The sequence below is a fragment of the Engystomops pustulosus genome, chromosome 9 (genome assembly GCF_040894005.1).
Source record: "Engystomops pustulosus chromosome 9, aEngPut4.maternal, whole genome shotgun sequence".
Classification (NCBI taxonomy): domain Eukaryota; kingdom Metazoa; phylum Chordata; class Amphibia; order Anura; family Leptodactylidae; genus Engystomops; species Engystomops pustulosus.
In genome coordinates, this window is record NC_092419.1 from 64,472,069 (window position 1) to 64,489,861 (window position 17,793).

The 17,793-nt window shown below is 45.0% G+C and overlaps 42 pseudogenes; all 42 read left to right on the forward strand.

Annotated features, from left to right (window-relative positions):
• Window positions 1-10: 10 nt before the first annotated feature.
• LOC140086726 (5S ribosomal RNA) lies at window positions 11-129 on the forward strand (annotated as a pseudogene).
• A 69-nt stretch (window positions 130-198) lies between these two features.
• On the forward strand, window positions 199-317 carry LOC140087722 (5S ribosomal RNA; annotated as a pseudogene).
• A 69-nt stretch (window positions 318-386) lies between these two features.
• Window positions 387-505, forward strand: LOC140090050 (5S ribosomal RNA; annotated as a pseudogene).
• Window positions 506-575: 70 nt separating this feature from the next.
• LOC140094692 (5S ribosomal RNA) lies at window positions 576-694 on the forward strand (annotated as a pseudogene).
• Window positions 695-2,086: 1,392 nt separating this feature from the next.
• Window positions 2,087-2,205, forward strand: LOC140094468 (5S ribosomal RNA; annotated as a pseudogene).
• Window positions 2,206-2,275: 70 nt separating this feature from the next.
• Window positions 2,276-2,394, forward strand: LOC140090051 (5S ribosomal RNA; annotated as a pseudogene).
• Window positions 2,395-3,975: 1,581 nt separating this feature from the next.
• Window positions 3,976-4,094, forward strand: LOC140084607 (5S ribosomal RNA; annotated as a pseudogene).
• Window positions 4,095-4,164: 70 nt separating this feature from the next.
• Window positions 4,165-4,283, forward strand: LOC140097433 (5S ribosomal RNA; annotated as a pseudogene).
• A 448-nt stretch (window positions 4,284-4,731) lies between these two features.
• Window positions 4,732-4,850, forward strand: LOC140082818 (5S ribosomal RNA; annotated as a pseudogene).
• A 69-nt stretch (window positions 4,851-4,919) lies between these two features.
• On the forward strand, window positions 4,920-5,038 carry LOC140097705 (5S ribosomal RNA; annotated as a pseudogene).
• A 448-nt stretch (window positions 5,039-5,486) lies between these two features.
• Window positions 5,487-5,605, forward strand: LOC140097650 (5S ribosomal RNA; annotated as a pseudogene).
• A 447-nt stretch (window positions 5,606-6,052) lies between these two features.
• On the forward strand, window positions 6,053-6,171 carry LOC140093685 (5S ribosomal RNA; annotated as a pseudogene).
• A 70-nt stretch (window positions 6,172-6,241) lies between these two features.
• Window positions 6,242-6,360, forward strand: LOC140098310 (5S ribosomal RNA; annotated as a pseudogene).
• A 1,203-nt stretch (window positions 6,361-7,563) lies between these two features.
• Window positions 7,564-7,682, forward strand: LOC140094748 (5S ribosomal RNA; annotated as a pseudogene).
• Window positions 7,683-7,751: 69 nt separating this feature from the next.
• LOC140086237 (5S ribosomal RNA) lies at window positions 7,752-7,870 on the forward strand (annotated as a pseudogene).
• Window positions 7,871-8,129: 259 nt separating this feature from the next.
• Window positions 8,130-8,248, forward strand: LOC140092013 (5S ribosomal RNA; annotated as a pseudogene).
• Window positions 8,249-8,695: 447 nt separating this feature from the next.
• On the forward strand, window positions 8,696-8,814 carry LOC140083745 (5S ribosomal RNA; annotated as a pseudogene).
• A 259-nt stretch (window positions 8,815-9,073) lies between these two features.
• Window positions 9,074-9,192, forward strand: LOC140079451 (5S ribosomal RNA; annotated as a pseudogene).
• A 447-nt stretch (window positions 9,193-9,639) lies between these two features.
• Window positions 9,640-9,758, forward strand: LOC140087898 (5S ribosomal RNA; annotated as a pseudogene).
• Window positions 9,759-9,828: 70 nt separating this feature from the next.
• Window positions 9,829-9,947, forward strand: LOC140094480 (5S ribosomal RNA; annotated as a pseudogene).
• A 70-nt stretch (window positions 9,948-10,017) lies between these two features.
• LOC140079452 (5S ribosomal RNA) lies at window positions 10,018-10,136 on the forward strand (annotated as a pseudogene).
• Window positions 10,137-10,395: 259 nt separating this feature from the next.
• LOC140079453 (5S ribosomal RNA) lies at window positions 10,396-10,514 on the forward strand (annotated as a pseudogene).
• A 531-nt stretch (window positions 10,515-11,045) lies between these two features.
• LOC140097479 (5S ribosomal RNA) lies at window positions 11,046-11,164 on the forward strand (annotated as a pseudogene).
• A 70-nt stretch (window positions 11,165-11,234) lies between these two features.
• On the forward strand, window positions 11,235-11,353 carry LOC140095575 (5S ribosomal RNA; annotated as a pseudogene).
• A 69-nt stretch (window positions 11,354-11,422) lies between these two features.
• LOC140089074 (5S ribosomal RNA) lies at window positions 11,423-11,541 on the forward strand (annotated as a pseudogene).
• A 70-nt stretch (window positions 11,542-11,611) lies between these two features.
• Window positions 11,612-11,730, forward strand: LOC140092726 (5S ribosomal RNA; annotated as a pseudogene).
• A 448-nt stretch (window positions 11,731-12,178) lies between these two features.
• Window positions 12,179-12,297, forward strand: LOC140082819 (5S ribosomal RNA; annotated as a pseudogene).
• A 447-nt stretch (window positions 12,298-12,744) lies between these two features.
• LOC140083746 (5S ribosomal RNA) lies at window positions 12,745-12,863 on the forward strand (annotated as a pseudogene).
• Window positions 12,864-12,933: 70 nt separating this feature from the next.
• Window positions 12,934-13,052, forward strand: LOC140097662 (5S ribosomal RNA; annotated as a pseudogene).
• A 70-nt stretch (window positions 13,053-13,122) lies between these two features.
• On the forward strand, window positions 13,123-13,241 carry LOC140093545 (5S ribosomal RNA; annotated as a pseudogene).
• A 69-nt stretch (window positions 13,242-13,310) lies between these two features.
• LOC140096618 (5S ribosomal RNA) lies at window positions 13,311-13,429 on the forward strand (annotated as a pseudogene).
• Window positions 13,430-13,688: 259 nt separating this feature from the next.
• Window positions 13,689-13,807, forward strand: LOC140089948 (5S ribosomal RNA; annotated as a pseudogene).
• A 259-nt stretch (window positions 13,808-14,066) lies between these two features.
• LOC140092109 (5S ribosomal RNA) lies at window positions 14,067-14,185 on the forward strand (annotated as a pseudogene).
• Window positions 14,186-14,632: 447 nt separating this feature from the next.
• Window positions 14,633-14,751, forward strand: LOC140094094 (5S ribosomal RNA; annotated as a pseudogene).
• A 70-nt stretch (window positions 14,752-14,821) lies between these two features.
• On the forward strand, window positions 14,822-14,940 carry LOC140088981 (5S ribosomal RNA; annotated as a pseudogene).
• Window positions 14,941-15,010: 70 nt separating this feature from the next.
• On the forward strand, window positions 15,011-15,129 carry LOC140097428 (5S ribosomal RNA; annotated as a pseudogene).
• Window positions 15,130-15,199: 70 nt separating this feature from the next.
• On the forward strand, window positions 15,200-15,318 carry LOC140091064 (5S ribosomal RNA; annotated as a pseudogene).
• Window positions 15,319-15,765: 447 nt separating this feature from the next.
• Window positions 15,766-15,884, forward strand: LOC140084684 (5S ribosomal RNA; annotated as a pseudogene).
• A 259-nt stretch (window positions 15,885-16,143) lies between these two features.
• Window positions 16,144-16,262, forward strand: LOC140089258 (5S ribosomal RNA; annotated as a pseudogene).
• Window positions 16,263-16,331: 69 nt separating this feature from the next.
• Window positions 16,332-16,450, forward strand: LOC140094492 (5S ribosomal RNA; annotated as a pseudogene).
• Window positions 16,451-17,276: 826 nt separating this feature from the next.
• LOC140079454 (5S ribosomal RNA) lies at window positions 17,277-17,395 on the forward strand (annotated as a pseudogene).
• A 258-nt stretch (window positions 17,396-17,653) lies between these two features.
• On the forward strand, window positions 17,654-17,772 carry LOC140095023 (5S ribosomal RNA; annotated as a pseudogene).
• Window positions 17,773-17,793: the final 21 nt, after the last annotated feature.

Sequence of the window (17,793 nt, forward strand, 5' to 3'; positions counted from 1 at the left end):
AGCAGCTGCTGTCAACGGCCATTCTAAGCTGAATGTGCCTGCTCTTGTCAGATCGCAGCAGCAATGCAGCTTAAGGCTTGGCAAGTACCAGCATGGGAGACTGGCTGGGAATTCCAAGTTCCGTTGACCTTTTTGAACCTGAAAATGTGTTAGTTTCTCTATGAGATAGTAAAAGAAGGTTCAAATTGAACAGCTGCTGTCAACGGCCATTCTAAGCTGAATGTGCCTGCTCTCGTCAGATCGCAGCAGCAATGCAGCGTAAGGCTTGGCAAGTACCAGCATGGGAGACTGGCTGGGAATTCCAAGTTCCGTTGACCTTTTTGAACCTGAAAATGTGTTAGTTTCTCTATGAGATAGTAAAAGAAGGTTCAAATTGAACAGCTGCTGTCAACAGCCATTCTAAGCTGAATGTGCCTGCTCTCGTCAGATCGCAGCAGCAATGCAGCTTAAGGCTTGGCAAGTACCAGCATGGGAGACTGGCTGGGAATCCCAAGTTCCGTTGACCTTTTTGAACCTGAAAATTGTGTTAGTTTCTCTATGAGATAGTAAAAGAAGGTTCAAATTGAACAGCTGCTGTCAACGGCCATTCTAAGCTGAATGTGCCTGCTCTCGTCATATCGCAGCAGCAATGCAGCTTAAGGCTTGGTAAGTACCAGCATGGGAGACTGGCTGGGAATCCCAAGTTCCGTTGACCTTTTTGAACCTGAAAATTGTGTTAGTTTCTCTATGAGATAGTAAAAGAAGGTTCAAATTGAACAGCTGCTGTCAACGGCCATTCTAAGCTGAATGTGCGTGCTCTCGTCAGATCGCAGCAGCAATGCAGCTTAAGGCTTGGCAAGTACCAGCATGGGAGACTGGGTAGGAATCCCAAGATCCATTGACCTTTATGAACCTGAAAATTAAGTTATTTTCTCTATGAGATAGTAAAAGAAGGTTCAAATTGAACAGCTGCTGTCAACGGCCATTCTAAGCTGAATGTGCCTGCTCTCGTCAGATCACAGCAGCAATGCAGCTTAAGGCTTGGCAAGTACCAGCATGGGAGACTGGCTGGGAATCCCAAGTTCTGGTGACCTTTTTGAACCTGAAAATTGTGTTAGTTTCTCTATGAGATAGTAAAAGAAGGTTCAAATTGAACAGCTGCTGTCAACGGCCATTCTAAGCTGAATGTGCCTGCTCTTGTCAGATCGCAGCAGCAATGCAGCTTAAGGCTTGGCAAGTACCAGCATGGGAGACTGGCTTGGAATCCCAAGTTCTGGTGACCTTTTTGAACCTGAAAATTGTGTAAGTTTCTATATGAGATAGTAGAAGAAGGTTCAAATTGAACAACTGCTGTCAATGGCCATTCTAAGCTGAATGTGCGTGCTCTTGTCAGATCGCAGCAGCGATGCATCTTAAGGCTTGGCAAGTACCAGCATGGAAGACTGGCTGTGAATCCCAAGTTCCGTTGACCTTTTTGAACCTGAAAATTGTGTTAGTTTCTCTATGAAATAGTAAAAGAAGGTTCAAATTGAACAGCTGCTTTCAACGGCCATTCTAAGCTGAATGTGCCTGCTCTTGTCAGATCGCAGCAGCAATGCAGCTAAAGGCTTGGCAAGTACCAGCATGGGAGACTGGCTGGGAATCCCAAGTTCTGGTGACCTTTTTGAACCTGAAAATGTGTTAGTTTCTCTATGAGATAGTAAAAGAAGGTTCAAATTGAACAGCTGCTGTCAACGGCCATTCTAAGCTGAATGTGCGTGCTCTTGTCAGATCGCAGCAGCGATGCAGCTTAAGGCTTGGCAAGTACCAGCATGGGAGACTGGCTTGGAATCCAAAATTCTGGTGACCTTTTTGAACCTGAAAATTGTGTTAGTTTCTCTATGAGATAGCAAAAGAAGGTTCAAATTGAACAGCTGCTGTCAACGGCCATTCTAAGCTGAATGTGTGTGCTCTTGTCAGATCGCAGCAGCAATGCAGCTTAAGGCTTGGCAAGTACCAGCATGGGAGACTGGCTTGGAATCCCAAGTTCTGGTGACCTTTTTGAACCTGAAAATTGTGTTAGTTTCTCTATGAGATAGTAAAAGAAGGTTCAAATTTAACAGCTGCTGTCAACGGCCATTCTAAGCTGAATGTGCCTGCTCTCGTCAGATCGCAGCAGCAATGCAGCTTAAGGCTTGGCAAGTACCAGCATGGGAGACTGGCTGGGAATCCCAAGTTCCGTTGACCTTTTTGAACCTGAAAATTGTGTTAGTTTCTCTATGAGATAGTAAAAGAAGGTTCAAATTGAACAGCTGCTGTCAACAGCCATTCTAAGCTGAATGTGCCTGCTCTCGTCAGATCGCAGCAGCAATGCAGCTTAAGGCTTGGCAAGTACCAGCATGGGAGACTGGCTGGGAATCCCAAGTTCCGTTGACCAATTTGAACCTGAAAATTGTGTTAGTTTCTCTATGAGATAGTAAAAGAAGGTTCAAATTGAACAGCTGCTGTCAACGGCCATTCTAAGCTGAATGTGCCTGCTCTCGTCATATCGCAGCAGCAATGCAGCTTAAGGCTTAGTAAGTACCAGCATGGGAGACTGGCTGGGAATCCCAAGTTCCGTTGACCTTTTTGAACCTGAAAATTGTGTTAGTTTCTCTATGAGATAGTAAAAGAAGGTTCAAATTGAACAGCTGCTGTCAACGGCCATTCTAAGCTGAATGTGGCTGCTCTCGTCAGATCGCAGCAGCAATGCAGCTTAAGGCTTGGCAAGTACCAGCATGGGAGACTGGGTAGGAATCCCAAGATCCATTGACCTTTATGAACCTGAAAATTAAGTTATTTTCTCTATGAGATAGTAAAAGAAGGTTCAAATTGAACAACTGCTGTCAACGGCCATTCTAAGCTGAATGTGCCTGCTCTCGTCAGATCACAGCAGCAATGCAGCTTAAGGCTTGGCAAGTACCAGCATGGGAGACTGGCTTGGAATCCCAAGTTCTGGTGACCTTTTTGAACCTGAAAATTGTGTTAGTTTCTATATGAGATAGTAGAAGAAGGTTCAAATTGAACAACTGCTGTCAATGGCCATTCTAAGCTGAATGTGCGTGCTCTTGTCAGATCGCAGCAGCGATGCATCTTAAGGCTTGGCAAGTACCAGCATGGGAGACTGGCTGGGAATCCCAAGTTCCGTTGACCTTTTTGAACCTGAAAATTGTGTTAGTTTCTCTATGAAATAGTAAAAGAAGGTTCAAATTGAACAGCTGCTTTCAACGGCCATTCTAAGCTAAATGTGCCTGCTCTTGTCAGATCGCAGCAGCAATGCATCTTAAGGCTTGGCAAGTACCAGCATGGGAGACTGGCTGGGAATCCCAAGTTCTGGTGACCTTTTTGAACCTGAAAATGTGTTAGTTTCTCTATGAGATAGTAAAAGAAGGTTCAAATTGAACAGCTGCTGTCAACGGCCATTCTAAGCTGAATGTGCGTGCTCTTGTCAGATCGCAGCAGCGATGCAGCTTAAGGCTTGGCAAGTACCAGCATGGGAGACTGGCTTGGAATCCAAAATTCTGGTGACCTTTTTGAACCTGAAAATTGTGTTAGTTTCTCTATGAGATAGCAAAAGAAGGTTCAAATTGAATAGCTGCTGTCAACGGCCATTCTAAGCTGAATGTGCGTGCTCTTGTCAGATCGCAGCAGCGATGCAGCTTAAGGCTTGGTAAGTACCAGCATGGGAGACTGGCTTGGAATCCCAAGTTCTGTTGACCTTTTTGAACCTGAAAATTGTGTAAGTTTCTCTATGAGATAGCAAAAGAAGGTTCAAATTGAACAGCTGCTGTCAACGGCCAATCTAAGCTGAATGTGCCTGCTCTTGTCAGATCGCAGCAGCAATGCAGCTTAAGGCTTGGCAAGTACCAGCATGGGAGACTGGCTTGGAATCCCAAGTTCTGGTGACCTTTTTGAACCTGAAAATTGTGTTAGTTTCTCTATGAGATAGTAAAAGAAGGTTCAAATTGAACAGCTGCTGTCAACGGCCATTCTAAGCTGAATGTGCCTGCTCTCGTCAGATCGCAGCAGCAATGCAGCTTAAGGCTTGGCAAGTACCAGCATGGGAGTCTGGCTGGGAATCCCAAGTTCCGTTGACCTTTTTGAACCTGAAAATTGTGTTAGTTTCTCTATGAGATAGTAAAAGAAGGTTCAAATTGAACAGCTGCTGTCAACAGCCATTCTAAGCTGAATGTGCGTGCTCTCGTCAGATCGCAGCAGCAATGCAGCTTAAGGCTTGGCAAGTACCAGCATGGGAGACTGGCTGGGAATCCCAAGTTCCGTTGACCTTTTTAAACCTGAAAATTGTGTTAGTTTCTCTATGAGATAGTAAAAGAAGGTTCAAATTGAACAGCTGCTGTCAACGGCCATTCTAAGCTGAATGTGTGTGCTCTTGTCAGATGGCAGCAGCGATGCAGCTTAAGGCTTGGCAAGTACCAGCATGGGAGACTGGCTTGGAATCCCAAGTTCTGGTGACCTTTTTGAACCTGAAAATTGTGCTAGTTTCTCTATGAGATAGCAAAAGAAGGTTCCAATTGAACAGCTGCTGTCAACGGCCATTCTAAGCTGAATGTGTCTGCTCTTGTCAGATCGCAGCAGCAATGCAGCTTAAGGCTTGGCAAGTACCAGCATGGGAGACTGGCTGGGTATCCCAAGTTCCGTTGACCTTTTTGAACCTGAAAATTGTGTTAGTTTCTCTATGAGATAGTAAAAGAAGGTTCAAATTGAACAGCTGCTGTCAATGGCCATTCTAAGCTGAATGTGCCTGCTCTCGTCAGATCGCAGCAGCAATGCAGCTTAAGGCTTGGCAAGTACCAGCATGGGAGACTGGCTGGGAATCCCAAGTTCCGTTGACCTTTTTGAACCTGAAAATGTGTTAGTTTCTCTATGAGATAGTAAAAGAAGGTTCAAATTGAACAGCTGCTGTCAACAGCCATTCTAAGCTGAATGTGCGTGCTCTTGTCAGATCGCAGCAGCGATGCAGCTTAAGGCTTGGCAAGTACCAGCATGGGAGACTGGCTGGGAATCCCAAGTTCTGTTGACCTTTTTGAACTTGAAAATTGTTTTAGTTTCTCTATGAGATAGTAAAAGAAGGTTCAATTTGAACAGCTGCTGTCATCGGCCATTCTAAGCTGAATGTGCCTGCTCTTGTCAGATCGCAGCAGCAATGCAGCTTAAGGCTTGGCAAGTACCAGCCTGGGAGACTGGATGGGAATCCCAAGTTCTGTTGACCTTTTTGAACCTGAAAATTGTGTTAGTTTCTCTATGAGATAGTAAAAGAAGGTTCAAATTGAACAGCTGCAGTCAACAGCCATCCTAAGCTGAATGTGCCTGCTCTCGTCAGATCGCAGCAGCAATGCAGCTTAAGGCTTGGCAAGTAACAGCATGGGAGACTGGCTGGGAATCCCAAGTTCCGTTGACCTTTTTGAACCTGAAAATTGTGTTAGTTTCTCTATGAGATAGTAAAAGAAGGTTCAAATTGAACAGCTGCTGTCAACGGCCATTCTAAGCTAAATGTGCCTGCTCTCGTCAGATCGCAGCAGCAATGCATCTTAAGGCTTGGCAAGTACCAGCATGGGAGACTGGCTGGGAATCCCAAGTTCTGTTGACCTTTTTGAACCTGAAAACTGTGTAAGTTTCTCTATGCGATAGTAAAAGAAGGTTCAAATTGAACAGCTGCTTTCAACGGCCATTCTAAGCTGAATGTGCCTTCTCTCGTCAGATCGCAGCAGCAATGCAGTTTAAGGCTTGGCAAGTACCAGCATGGGAGACTGGCTGGGAATCCTAAGTTCCGTTGACCTTTTTGAACCTGAAAATGTGTTAGTTTCTCTATGAGATAGCAAAAGAAGGTTCAAATTGAACAGCTGCTGTCAACTGCCATTCTAAGCTGAATGTGCGTGCTCTTGAAAGATTGCAGCAGCGATGCAGCTTAAGGCTTGGCAAGTACCAGCAAGGGAAACTGGCTGGGAATCCCAAGTTCTGGTGACCTTTTTGAACCTGAAAATTGTGTTAGTTTCTCTATGAGATAGTAGAAGAAGGTTCAAATTGAACAGCTGCAGTCAACTGCCATTCTAAGCTGAATGTGCCTGCTCTCGTCAGATCGCAGCAGAGATGCAGCTTAAGGCTTGGCAAGTACCAGCATGGGAGACTGGCTGGGAATCCCAAGTTCTGTTGACCTTTTTTAACCTGAAAATTGTGTTAGTTTCTCTATGAGATAGTAAAAGAAGGTTCAAATTGAACAGCTGCTGTCAACGCCCATTCTAAGCTGAATGTGCCTGCTCTCGTCAGATCGCAGCAGCAATGCAGCTTAAGGCTTGGCAAGTACCAGCATGGGAGACTGGCTGGGAATTCCAAGTTCCATTGACTTTTTTGAACCTGAAAATGTGTTAGTTTCTCTATGAGATAGTAAAAGAAGGTTCAAATTGAACAGCTGCTGTCAACGGCCATTCTAAGCTGAATGTGCCTGCGCTCGTCAAATCGCAGCAGCAATGCAGATTAAGGCTTGGCAAGTACCAGCATGGGAGACTGGCTGGGAATCCCAAGTTCCGTTGACCTTTTTGAACCTGAAAATTGTGTTAGTTTCTCTATGAGATAGTAAAAGAAGGTTCAAATTGAACAGCTGCTGTCAACGGCCATTCTAAGCTGAATGTGCGTGCTCTTGTCAGATTGCAGCAGCGATGCAGCTTAAGGCTTGGCAAGTACCAGCATGGGAGACTGGCTGGGAATCCCAAGTTCCGTTGACCTTTTTGAACCTGAAAATTGTGTTAGTTTCTCTATGAGATAGTAAAAGAAGGTTCAAATTGAACAGCTGCTGTCAACGGCCATTCTAAGCTGCATGTGCGTGCTCTTGTCAGATCGCAGCAGAGATGCAGCTTAAGGCTTGGCAAGTGACAGCATGGGAGACTGGCTGGGAATCCCAAGTTCCGTTGACCTTTTTGAACGTGAAAATTGTGTTAGTTTCTCTATGAGATAGCAAAAGAAGGTTCAAATTGAACAGCTGCTGTCAACGGCCATTCCAAGCTGAATGTGCGTGCTCTTGTCAGATCGCAGCAGCGATGCAGCTTAAGTCTTGGCAAGTACCAGCATGGGAGACAGGCTGGGAATCCCAAGTTCCGTTGACCTTTTTGAACGTGAAAATTGTGTTAGTTTCTCTATGAGATAGCAAAAGAAGGTTCAAATTGAACAGCTGCTGTCAACGGCCATTCTAAGCTGAATGTGCCTGCTCTTGTCAGATCGCAGCAGCAATGCAGTTTAAGGCTTGGCAAGTACCAGCATGGGAGACTGGCTGGGAATCCCAAGTTCCATTGACCTTTTTGAACCTGAAAATTGTGTTAGTTTCTCTATGAGATAGTAGAAGAAGGTTCAAATTGAACAGCTGCTGTCAACTGCCATTCTAAGCTGAATGTGCCTGCTCTCGTCAGATCGCAGCAGCAATGCAGCTTAAGGCTTGGCAAGTAACAGCATGGGAGACTGGCTGGGAATCCCAAGTTCCGTTGACCTTTTTGAACCTGAAAATTGTGTTAGTTTCTCTATGAGATAGTAAAAGAAGGTTCAAATTGAACAGCTGCTGTCAACGGCCATTCTAAGCTGAATGTGCCTGCTCTTGTCAGATCGCAGCAGCAATGCAGCTTAAGGCTTGGCAAGTACCAGCATGGAAGACTGGCTGGGAATTCCAAGTTCCGTTGACCTTTTTGAACCTGAAAATGTGTTAGTTTCTCTATGAGATAGTAAAAGAAGGTTCAAATTGAACAGCTGCTGTCAACGGCCATTCTAAGCTGAATGTGCCTGCTCTCGTCAGATCGCAGCAGCAATGCAGCTTAAGGTTTGGCAAGTACCAGCATGGGAGACTGGCTGGGAATCCCAAGTTCCGTTGACCTTTTTGAACCTGAAAATTGTGTTAGTTTCTCTATGAGATAGCAAAAGAAGGTTCAAATTGAACAGCTGCTGTCAACGGCCATTCTAAGCTGAATGTGCCTGCTCTTGTCAGATCGCAGCAGCAATGCAGCTTAAGGCTTGGCAAGTACCAGCATGGGAGACTGGCTGGGAATCCCAAGTTCTGGTGACCTTTTTGAACCTGAAAATTGTGTTAGTTTCTATATGAGATAGTAAAAGAAGGTTCAAATTGAACAGCTGCTGTCAACGGCCATTCTAAGCTGATTGTGCCTGCTCTCGTCAGATCGCAGCAGCAATGCAGCTTAAGGCTTGGCAAGTACCAGCATGGGAGACTGGCTGGGAATCCCAAGTTCCATTGACCTTTTTGAACCTGAAAATTGTGTTAGTTTCTCTATGAGATAGTAAAAGAAGGTTCAAATTGAACAGCTGCTGTCAACGGCCATTCTAAGCTGAATGTGCGTGCTCTTGTCAGATCGCAGCAGAGATGCAGCTTAAGGCTTGGCAAGTGACAGCATGGGAGACTGGCTGGGAATCCCAAGTTCCGTTGACCTTTTTGAACCTGAAATTGTGTTAGTTTCTCTATGAGATAGTAAAAGAAGGTTCAAATTGAACAGCTGCTGTCAACGGCCATTCTAAGCTGAATGTGCCTGCTCTTGTCAGATTGCAGCAGCAATGCAGCTTAAGGCTTGGCAAGTACCAGCATGGGAGACTGGCTTGGAATTCCAAGTTCTGGTGACCTTTTTGAACCTGAAAATTGTGTTAGTTTCTATATGAGATAGTAGAAGAAAGTTCAAATTGAACAACTGCTGTCAATGGCCATTCTAAGCTGAATGTGCCTGCTCTCGTCAGATCGCAGCAGCAATGCAGCTTAAGGCTTGGCAAGTACCAGCATGGGAGACTGGCTGGGAATCCCAAGTTCTGTTGACCTTTTTGAACCTGAAAATTGTGTTAGTTTCTCTATGAGATAGTAAAAGAAGGTTCAAATTGAACAGCTGCTGTTAACGGCCATTCTAAGCTGAATGTGTGTGCTATTGTCAGATCGCAGCAGCGATGCAGCTTAAGGCTTGGCAAGTACCAGCATGGGAGACTGGCTGGGAATCCCAAGTTCTGTTGAACTTTTTGAACCTGAAAATTGTGTTAGTTTCTCTATGAGATAGTAAAAGAAGGTTCAATTTGAAATGCTGCTGTCAACGGCCATTCTAAGCTGAATGTGCCTGCTCTCGTCAGATCGCAGCAGCAATGCAGCTTAAGGCTTGGCAAGTACCAGCATGGGAGACTGGCTGGGAATCCCAAGTTCTGTTGACCTTTTTGAACCTGAAAATTGTGTTAGTTTCTCTATGAGATAGTAAAAGAAGGTTCAAATTGAACAGCTGCTGTCAACGGCCATTCTAAGCTGAATGTGCGTGCTCTTGTCAGATCGCAGCAGCGATGCAGCTTAAGGCTTGGCAAGTACCAGCATGTGAGACTGGCTGGGAATCCCAAGTTCTCTTGACCTTTTTGAACCTGAAAATTGTGTTAGTTTCTCTATGAGATAGTAGAAGAAGGTTCAAATTGAACAACTGTTGTCAACGGCCATTCTGAGCTGAATGTGTGTGCTCTTTTCAGATCGCAGCAGCGATGCAGCTTAAGGCCTGGTAAGTACCAGCATGGGAGACTGGCTGGGAATCCCAAGTTCTGTTGACCTTTTTGAACCTGAATTTGTGTTAGTTTCTCTATGAGATAGTAAAAGAAGGTTCAAATTGAACATCTGCTGTCAATGGCAATTCTAAGCTGAATGTGCCTGCTCTCGTCAGATCGCAGCAGCAATGCAGCTTAAGGCTTGGCAAGTACCAGCATGGGAGACTGGCTGGGAATCCCAAGTTCCGTTGACCTTTTTGAACCTGAAAATTGTGTTAGTTTCTCTATGAGATAGCAAAAGAAGGTTCAAATTGAACAGCTGCTGTCAACGGCCATTCTAAGCTGAATGTGCCTGCTCTCGTCAGATCGCAGCAGCAATGCAGCTTAAGGCTTGGCAAGTACCAGCATGGGAGACTGGCTGGGAATCCCAAGTTCCGTTGACCTTTTTGAACCTGAAAATTGTGTTAGTTTCTCTATGAGATAGCAAAAGAAGGTTCAAATTGAACAGCTGCTGTCAACGGCCATTCTAAGCTGAATGTGCCTGCTCTCGTCAGATCGCAGCAGCAATGCAGCTTAAGGCTTGGCAAGTACCAGCATGGGAGACTGGCTGGGAATCCCAAGTTCTGTTGACCTTTTTTAACCTGAAAATTGTGTTAGTTTCTCTATGAGATAGTAAAAGAAGGTTCAAATTGAACAGCTGCTGTCAATGGCCATTCTAAGCTGAATGTGCGTGCTCTTGTCAGATCGCAGCAGCGATGCAGCTTAAGGCTTGGCAAGTACCAGCATGGGAGACTGGCTGGGAATCCCAAGTTCTGTTGACCTTTTTGAACTTGAAAATTGTTTTAGTTTCTCTATGAGATAGTAAAAGAAGTTTCAATTTGAAATGCTGCTGTCAACGGCCATTCTAAGCTGAATGTGCCTGCTCTCGTCAGATCGCAGCAGCAATGCAGCTTAAGGCTTGGCAAGTACCAGCATGGGAGACTGGCTGGGAATCCCAAGTTCTGTTGACCTTTTTGAACCTGAAAATTGTGTTAGTTTCTCTATGAGATAGCAACCAGGATTATTAGGGGAATGGGGGGACTAGAATACAATGACAGATTACAAAATTTGGGATTATTCAGTTTAGAAAAAAGACGACTGAGGGGAGACCTCATTACAATGTACAAATACCTGAACGGACAGTACAAGGATCTCTCCAAAGATCTTTTTATACCTAGGCCTGTGACCAGGACAAGGGGGCATCCTCTACGCCTAGAGGAGAGGCGATTCTACCATCACCATAGACAAAGGTTCTTTACTGTAAGAGCAGTGAGACTATGGAACTCTCTGCCGCAGGAGGTTGTTATGGCCGACTCTATGTACATGTTCAAGAGAGGCCTGGATGACTTTCTGGAGAGAAAAAATATCACGGGTTATGGGGATAAAACATTTATTTAATTCTTGAAGGTTGGACTTGATGGACTTGCGTCTCCTTCCAGCCTTATATACTATAAAAAAAAAAAAAAAAAAAAAAAAAAGAAGGTTCAAATTGAACAGCTGCTGTCAACGGCCATTCTAAGCTGAATTTGCCTGCTCTCGTCAGATCGCAGCAGCAATGCAGCTTAAGGCTTTGCAAGTACCAGCATGGGAGACTGGCTGGGAATCCCAAGTTCCGTTGACCTTTTTGAACCTGAAAATTGTGTTAGTTTCTCTATGAGATAGCAAAAGAAGGTTCAAATTGAACAGCTGCTGTCAACGGCCATTCTAAGCTGAATGTGCGTGCTCTTGTCAGATCGCAGCAGTGATGCAGCTTAAGGCTTGGCAAGTACCAGCATGGGAGACTGGCTGGGAATCCCAAGTTCTGTTGACCATTTTAACCTGAAAATTGTGTTAGTTTCTCTAAGAGATAGTAAAAGAAGGTTCAAATTGAACATCTGCTGTCAACGGCCATTCTAAGCTGATTGTGCCTGCTCTCGTCAGATCGCAGCAGCAATGCAGCTTAAGGCTTGGCAAGTACCAGCATGGGAGGCTGGCTGGGAATCCCAAGTTCCGTTGACCTTTTTGAACCTGAAAATTGTGTTAGTTTCTCTATGAGATAGTAAAAGAAGGTTCAAATTGAACAGCTGCTGTCAATGGCCATTCTAAGCTGAATGTGCCTGCTCTTGTCAGATCGCAGCAGCAATGCAGCTTAAGGCTTGGCAAGTACCAGCATGGGAGACTGGCTGGGAATCCCAAGTTCCGTTGACCTTTGTGAACGTGAAAATTGTGTTAGTTTCTCTATGAGATAGCAAAAGAAGGTTCAAATTGAACAGCTGCTGTCAATGGCCATTGTAAGCTGATTGTGCGAGCTCTTGTCAGATCGCAGCAGCGATGCAGCTTAAGGCTTGGCAAGTACCAGCATGGGAGACAGGCTGGGAATCCCAAGTTCCGTTGACCTTTTTGAACGTGAAAATTGTGTTAGTTTCTCTATGAGATAGCAAAAGAAGGTTCAAATTGAACAGCTGCTGTCAACGGCAATTCTAAGCTGATTGTGCGAGCTCTTGTCAGATCGCAGCAGCAATGCAGCTTAAGGCTTGGCAAGTACCAGCATGGGAGACTGGCTGGGAATCCCAAGTTCCGTTGACCTTTTTGAACCTGAAAATTGTGTTAGTTTCTCTATGAGATAGTAAAAGAAGGTTCAAATTGAACAACTGCTGTCAATGGCCATTCTAAGCTGAATGTGCCTGCTCTCGTCAGATCGCAGCAGCAATGCAGCTTAAGGCTTGGCAAGTACCAGCATGGGAGACTGGCTGGGAATCCCAAGTTCCGTTGACCTTTTTGAACCTGAATATTGTGTTAGTTTCTCTATGAGATAGTAAAAGAAGGTTCAAATTGAACAGCTGCTGTCAACGGCCATTCTAAGCTGAATGTCCGTGCTCTTGTCAGATCGCAGCAGAGATGCAGCTTAAGGCTTGGCAAGTGACAGCATGGGAGACTGGCTGGGAATCCCAAGTTCTGGTGACCTTTTTGAACCTGAAATTGTGTTAGTTTCTCTATGAGATAGTAAAAGAAGGTTCAAATTGAACAGCTGCTGTCAACGGCCATTCTAAGCTGAATGTGCCTGCTCTTGCCAGATTGCAGCAGCAACGCAGCTTAAGGCTTGGCAAGTACCAGCATGGGAGACTGGCTTGGAATCCCAAGTTCTGGTGCCCTTTTTGAACCTGAAAATTGTGTTAGTTTCTATATGAGATAGTAGAAGAAGGTTCAAATTGAACAACTGCTGTCAATGGCCATTCTAAGCTGAATGTGCCTGCTCTCGTCAGATCGCAGCAGCAATGCAGCTTAAGGCTTGGCAAGTACCAGCATGGGAGACTGGCTGGGAATCCCAAGTTCTGTTGACCTTTTTGAACTTGAAAATTGTTTTAGTTTCTCTATGAGATAGTAAAAGAAGGTTCAATTTGAAATGCTGCTGTCAACGGCCATTCGAAGCTGAATGTGCCTGCTCTTGTCAGATCGCAGCAGCAATGCAGCTTAAGGCTTGGCAAGTACCAGCATGGGAGACTGGCTGGGAATCCCAAGTTCCGTTGACCTTTTTGAACCTGAAAATTGTGTTAGTTTCTCTATGAGATAGCAAAAGAAGGTTCAAATTGAACAGCTGCTGTCAACGGCCATTCTAAGCTGAATTTGCCTGCTCTCGTCAGATCGCAGCAGCAATGCAACTTAAGGCTTGGCAAGTACCAGCATGGGAGACTGGCTGGGAATTCCAAGTTCCGTTGACCTTTTTGAACCTGAAAATGTGTTAGTTTCTCTATGAGATAGTAAAAGAAGGTTCAAATTGAACAGCTGCTGTCAACGGCAATTCTAAGCTGAATGTGCCTGCTCTCGTCAGATCGCAGCAGCAATGCAGCTTAAGGCTTTGCAAGTACCAGCATGGGAGACTGGCTGGGAATCCCAAGTTCCGTTGACCTTTTTGAACCTGAAAATTGTGTTAGTTTCTCTATGAGATAGCAAAAGAAGGTTCAAATTGAACAGCTGCTGTCAACGGCCATTCTAAGCTGAATGTGCGTGCTCTTGTCAGATCGCAGCAGCGATGCAGCTTAAGGCTTGGCAAGTACCAGCATGGGAGACTGGCTGGGAATCCCAAGTTCTGTAGACCATTTTTAACCTGAAAATTGTGTTAGTTTCTCTATGAGATAGTAAAAGAAGGTTCAAATTGAACAGCTGCTGTCAATGGACATTCTAAGCTGAATGTGCCTGCTCTCGTCAGATCGCAGCAGCAATGCAGCTTAAGGCTTGGCAAGTACCAGCATGGGAGACCGGCTGGGAATTCCAAGTTCCGTTGACCTTTTTGAACGTGAAAATTGTGTTAGTTTCTCTATGAGATAGCAAAAGAAGGTTCAAATTGAACAGCTGCTGTCAACGGCCATTCTAAGCTGATTGTGCGAGCTCTTGTCAGATCGCAGCAGCGATGCAGCTTAAGGCTTGGCAAGTACCAGCATGGGAGACTGGCTGGGAATCCCAAGTTCTGTTGACCTTTTTGAACCTGAAAATTGTGTTAGTTTCTCTATGAGATAGTAAAAGAAGGTTCAAATTGAACAGCTGCGGTCAACGGCTATTCTAAGCTGAATGTGCCTGCTCTCGTCAGATCGCAGCAGCAATGCAGCTTAAGGCTTGGCAAGTACCAGCATGGGAGACTGGCTGGGAATCCCAAGTTCCGTTGAACTTTTTGAACCTGAATATTGTGTTAGTTTCTCTATGAGATAGTAAAAGAAGGTTCAAATTGAACAGCTGCTGTCAACGGCCATTCTAAGCTGAATGTGCGTGCTCTTGTCAGATCGCAGCAGAGATGCAGCTTAAGGCTTGGCAAGTGACAGCATGGGAGACTGGCTGGCAATCCCAAGTTCTGGTGACCTTTTTGAACCTGAAATTGTGTTAGTTTCTCTATGAGATAGTAAAAGAAGGTTCAAATTGAACAGCTGCTGTCAACGGCCATTCTAAGCTGAATGTGCCTGCTCTTGCCAGATTGCAGCAGCAATGCAGCTTAAGGCTTGGCAAGTACCAGCATGGGAGACTGGCTTGGAATCCCAAGTTCTGGTGACCTTTTTGAACCTTAAAATTGTGTTAGTTTCTATATGAGATAGTAGAAGAAGGTTCAAATTGAACAACTGCTGTCAATGGCCATTCTAAGCTGAATGTGCCCGCTCTCGTCAGATCGCAGCAGCAATGCAGCTTAAGGCTTGGCAAGTACCAGCATGGGAGACTGGCTGGGAATCCCAAGTTCTGTTGACCTTTTTGAACCTGAAAATTGTGTTAGTTTCTCTATGAGATAGTAAAAGAAGGTTCAAATTGAACAGCTGCTGTCAACGGCCATTCTAAGCTGAATGTGCCTGCTCTTGTCAGATCGCAGCAGCAATGCAGCTTAAGGCTTGGCAAGTACCAGCATGGGAGACTGGCTGGGAATCCCAAGTTCCGTTGACCTTTTTGAACCTGAAAATTGTGTTAGTTTCTCTATGAGATAGCAAAAGAAGGTTCAAATTGAACAGCTGCTGTCAACGGCCATTCTAAGCTGAATGTGCCTGCTCTTGTCAGATCGCAGCAGCAATGCAGCTTAAGGCTTGACAAGTGCCAGCATGGGAGACTGGCTGGGAATCCCAAGTACTGTTGACCTTTTTGAACCTGAAAATTGTGTTAGTTTCTCTATGAGATAGTAAAAGAAGGTTCAAATTGAACAGCTGCTGTCAACGGCCATTCTAAGCTGAATGTGCCTGCTCTTGTCAGATCGCAGCAGCAATGCAGCTTAAGGCTTGGCAAGTACCAGCATGGGAGACTGGCTGGGAATCCCAAGTTCTGTTGACCTTTTTGAACCTGAAAATTGTGTTAGTTTCTCTATGAGATAGTAAAAGAAGGTTCAAATTGAACAGCTGCTGTTAACGGCCATTCTAAGCTGAATGTGCCTGCTCTTGTCAGATCGCAGCAGCAATGCAGCTTAAGGCTTGGCAAGTACCAGCATGGGAGACTGGCTTGGAATCCCAAGTTCTGGTGACCTTTTTGAACCTGAAAATTGTGTTAGTTTTTATATGAGATAGTAGAAGAAGGTTCAAATTGAACAACTGCTGTCAACGGCCATTCTAAGCTGAATGTGTGTGCTCTTGTCAGATCGCAGCAGCGATGCAGCTTAAGGCTTGGCAAGTACCAGCATGGGAGACTGGCTGGGAATCCCAAGTTCTGTTGACCTTTTTGAACCTGAAAATGTGTTAGTTTCTCTATGAGATAGTAAAAGAAGGTTCAAATTGAACAGCTGCTGTCAACGGCCATTCTAAGCTGAATGTGCGTGCTCTCATCAGATCGCAGCAGCAATGCAGCTTAAGGCTTGGCAAGTACCAGCATGGGAGACTGGCTGGGAATCCCAAGTTCCGTTGACCTTTTTGAACCTTAAAATTGTGTTAGTTTCTCTATGAGATAGTAAAAGAAGGTTCAAATTGAACAGCTGCTGTCGACAGCCATTCTAAGCTGAATGTGCCTGCTCTTGTCAGATCGCAGCAGCAATGCAGCCTAAGGCTTGGCAAGTACCAGCATGGGAGACTGGCTGGGTATCCCAAGTTCTGTTGACCTTTTTGAACCTGAAAATTGTGTTAGTTTCTCTATGAGATAGTAAAAGAAGGTTCAAATTGAACAGCTGCTGTCAACGGCCATTCTAAGCTGAATGTGCCTGCTCTCGTCAGATCGCAGCAGCAATGCAGCTTAAGGCTTGGCAAGTACCAGCATGGGAGACTGGCTGCGAATTCCAAGTTCTGTTGACCTTTTTGAACCTGAAAATGTGTTAGTTTCTCTATGAGATAGTAAAAGAAGGTTCAAATTGAACAGCTGCTGTCAACGGCCATTCTAAGCTGAATGTGCCTGCTCTCGTCAGATCGCAGCAGCAATGCAGCTTAAGGCTTGGCAAGTACCAGCATGGGAGACTGGCTGGGAATCCCAAGTTCCGTTGACCTTTTTGAACCTGAAAATTGTGTTAGTTTCTCTATGAGATAGTAAAAGAAGGTTCAAATTGAACAGCTGCATTTAACGGCCATTCTAAGCTGAATGTGCCTGCTCTCGTCAGATCGCAGCAGAATTGCAGCTTAAGGCTTGGCAAGTACCAGCATGGGAGACTGGCTGGGAATCCCAAGTTCCGTTGACCTTTTTGAACCTGAAAATTGTGTTAGTTTCTCTATGAGATAGTAAAAGAAGGTTCAAATTGAACAGCTGCTGTCAACGGCCATTCTAAGCTGAATGTTCCTGCTCTCGTCAGATCGCAGCAGCAATGCAGCTTAAGGCTTGGCAAGTACCAGCATGGGAGACTGGGTAGAAATCCCAAGATCCGTCGACCTTTTTGAACCTTAAAATTAAGTTATTTTCTCTATGAGATAGTAAAAGAAGGTTCAAATTGAACAGCTGCTGTCAACGGCCATTCTAAGCTGAATGTGCCTGCTCTCGTCAGATCACAGCAGCAATGCAGCTTAAGGCTTGGCAAGTACCAGCATGTTAGACTGGCTGGGAATCCCAAGTTCTGTTGACCTTTTTGAACCTGAAAATTGTGTTAGTTTCTCTATGAGATAGTAAAAGAAGGTTCAAATTGAACAGCTGCTGTCAACAGCCATTCTAAGCTGAATGTGCCTGCTCTTGTCAGATTGCAGCAGCAATGCAGCTTAAGGCTTGGCAAGTACCAGCATGGGAGACTGGCTTGGAATCCCAAGTTCTGGTGACCTTTTTGAACCTGAAAATTGTGTTAGTTTCTATATGAGATAGTAGAAGAAGGTTCAAATTGAACAGCTGCTGTCAACGGCCATTCTAAGCTGAATGTGCCTGCTCTCGTCAGATCGCAGCAGCAATGCAGCTTAAGGCTTGGCAAGTACCAGCATGGGAGACTGGCTGGGAATCCCAAGTTCTGTTGACCTTTTTGAACCTGAAAAGGTTTTAGTTTCTCTATGAGATAGTAAAAGAAGGTTCAAATTGAACAGCTGCTGTCAACGGCCATTCTAAGCTGAATGTGCCTGCTCTCGTCAGATCGCAGCAGCAATGCAGCTTAAGGCTTGGCAAGTACCACCATGGGAGACTGGGTAGCAATACCAAGATCAGTCGACCTTTTTGAACCTGAAAATTGAGTTATTTTCTCTATGAGATAGTAAAAGAAGGTTCAAATTGAACAGCTGCTGTCAACGGCCATTCTAAGCTGAATGTGCCTGCTCTCGTCAGATCACAGCAGCAATGCAGCTTAAGGCTTGGCAAGTACCAGCATGGGAGACTGGCTGGGAATCCCAAGTTCTGTTGACGTTTTTGAACCTGAAAATTGTG